General features: G+C 42.0%; 1 protein-coding gene across 2 annotated transcripts in view; it reads left to right on the forward strand.

Annotated features, from left to right (window-relative positions):
- The first annotated feature begins 2,745 nt into the window (after nucleotides 1-2,745).
- The window catches only part of PHIP (pleckstrin homology domain interacting protein), a 113,685-nt gene continuing 113,516 nt past the window's right edge, over nucleotides 2,746-2,914 (forward strand). The window contains exon 1 of one of the 2 annotated variants that reach the window (XM_010565760.1): nucleotides 2,746-2,885. The gene's annotated coding sequence lies outside the window, so the exon portion shown is untranslated. The remainder of the gene's footprint in view (nucleotides 2,886-2,914) is intronic. The other variant, XM_010565759.1, reaches the window with a different exon arrangement.

Consider the following 2,914-nt stretch of genomic DNA (forward strand, 5'->3'; position numbering starts at 1 on the left):
ATATTCGCATTTGAAAGTCACAAAATAAAATAACAGGACACGACATTTGCAAAAAGAGTATGTAAAACTATCAGATGTTAAAACAGTCTAATTACTAGTTTAAAATAATCTGAGATTTTAACTAACAATTGTTACAGCTGAAAAAGGAAAATAATTCCATTACTACTTTTTTTTTTTTTTTTTTTTAAGGCAGACCTTTAAGAGTAGAAATATCTCCTAAAAAACTATTAAATCTCACTGACAAAGCAGAACTGATCTATTTTTACTTAAGGATAATGTAACGTGACAAGATCACACGAAAGAAAAGGAATTATTTGAAGGCAAAACAATCAAGACAGTAAAAATTCAGAGATGAGGACATTTTTCTGCACTTGTGTACATAACAAAAACATCCTCAATTTAACTGCAACAGGGAAAAAAATTTTTTTAAAATATCTCTGAAAAATTAATGGAGTATTTGTTACTGCTGCAGGAACTCTTAAGACTCATTCTAACATGCATCACCAAACAATAATAATTCTGCATCTTCTTTTGTGGCCTGTGTGACTTCCATGTTAAGCCACAAATAAAGAAAAAACCCCCATCAGATTTCATCTGTAAGAAGAAGTGGAATGTGTGTTTGTAAAAGCTGTTTATTAAATATTATTTGTAGTACTGTGGTGCTCAGGCCCAAGTCAGGGACCGGGATTCCATTTTGCTTGGTGCTCTATGAAAATTAAAAAACAAAACAAACCAAACCCACAATCCTTATTTTACTGTCAAAACACCAAGAACATTTTGATTCTGTGGGCTGTATTTTAAACTGCATCAGGAAAAGTTAAAGAGCTGCCAAAAGAACAGGGAAGTTCAATATATTCAGGATAGTTTTCCTCTACTTTCAGACTCTCTAACTGCTAAAATTTCGCTATTCCTTGGTTTATAGTTTTAGTGATGTTGTATGTAAGTATACTTTCTTTTATGTAAACACCAACAGAAATTAAAACGTTAATCACATTATTCACGTAGCTCTTTGTTGCGAGAACCACCTATGAGAGATATGACAATACATATTTTACATCACTAAGAAAAGACTCAAGTCACTTTATTTTTTAAATCTTTATTAGATGGTAAATACGATTTCATTGCCATTTCAATTATTTGAAGTGTGGATTTAAAATAAAGCTGAAACACAGAGTGGTTATTGTTATAAAAACTAGGAAAAGGGAGACACCCGTACATTCTGAAATATATAAAGTGAGCATAGCTACAGATCAAATGATCAAATCTAGTATGCACGATTTTACTTTAAAAAAAATAAATAAAATCCGTACTACAAAATACATTTACCCTCACGATTACAGACCACATGCTGGATTATGATTTTAATGATTTTTACCACATTTGATAATTGTATGTCAAAATACACAGCAACTAGGCATCTAATTTTTATCACTTTTTGTAACATGACTTTATGGAAATATGTGACATTTTAGCCTCCGTTCTCTAACCTTTCATGGTTACATTTGTGCAATAAAGCAGAAGGGTGGCTGCAGAAAGCTTTCTCACCGTGCCAAGCACAAAGCTCAAGCAGTAGGCTCGTACACCGAGCTCGGGGGCCTTGGAAACATATGTATAAAAAAAGCTCAACTCGGCCTCTCCTCAGTTGCCCAGAAATACAGTTTCAATTGAATTTTATTAAAAGTTATATAGTTGAGACCTTCAGGGTCTTTACACACAAAATATTCTTTGTCTAGTTTCTACGTGATTTCAAACATACTTTTGGCTTTGCTTCACAAGTTACGTTAGTTAATAATCGGGGCAAAATAAATATTAAAAAATGACAGCTTCCCCTGTTTACATCGATCCCTGCTAAATCCATTCTTATTGTCCACAAACACGTTCGTTCTTGCAAGGCCCCAGCTCGACCTGAAAAAGCACAGAGGCACTGCAAACCATAAAGACAAGTAATTACGCTCCTTTAAACCCCCTTCCTCATCGGATACCGATTTTTTTTTAAAGGTAATTATCAGCGGACATTTGCTTTACTTTTATTTTCTTTTCCTTTTTGACTGCGAGCAGCAAATAAACAGTTACAGCACAAATCGGAACGTTTATTCGGTACCGTCGCGCTACCGAACATTAAATAAATAAACGATTTGATCGCTAATCAGGCTCCGTACAACGCTGCAGCCTTTCAGGAACCTTCGGCACGTTATTGATCCGCTAGTGAATTACCTCCAGTTCAGCCATAGGTTGCAGGCATCACCATCCCTCGCTTGTCCTCGCGTTGACAACCCTCCTCCTCCTCCTCCTCCTGCCATCGCTCCTAGAAGCCAGAAGATTCGTCAGTCCCGCACGTCTGGTTTGGTTGGCGGCAAGAACAATGAATCAAATCGTTAATAGCTGTTTGGGTCTGGGGTTGGTTGGTTTTAAAGGAAACTTCTCAAGCCGAGCTCCCTGCCAGCCCTGCACCCTCCGCCCCCGTGGCGACGGCCCCAAGCAGAGCTGCCCGGGCAAGCCCCGCCGAACGACGGCGGAAAAGCCCGTTTCTGGTGATTCCGTCGGGGTCGTTTCCCGCCCCAAACCCGAGGCACGGCCCCGGGCGCGACGTCGCGAGGAGAAGAGGACCACCACCGCCTGACAGACACCGGCACTTACGCGCAGACGCCACCGCCTCAGCGCCCCGGGGCCCCTGACGGGCTCTGAGGGAACCCGGCGCCGCCGAAACCCCGCGCGCGGGAGGGGCCTGGCGGCGGGGGAGCCGCGGAAAGGGGAAGGAGAAAGGGGGGGGAAGGAGGAGGAGAGAGGGCGGGCCGGCCTTCCTCAGCCCGCCTCCCCAGCGGGGCCGCGCTCCCCGGGGGCATTTTGGCTTCGCTCGCTTCCCATTTCTGCGACACTAAAACTCGGTAACTTCCAGCCTCCCCGCCGCCGCCGC

The sequence above is a fragment of the Haliaeetus leucocephalus genome, unplaced genomic scaffold (genome assembly GCF_000737465.1).
Source record: "Haliaeetus leucocephalus isolate CR32 unplaced genomic scaffold, Haliaeetus_leucocephalus-4.0 Scaffold195, whole genome shotgun sequence".
NCBI classification, from domain to species: Eukaryota; Metazoa; Chordata; class Aves; order Accipitriformes; family Accipitridae; genus Haliaeetus; species Haliaeetus leucocephalus.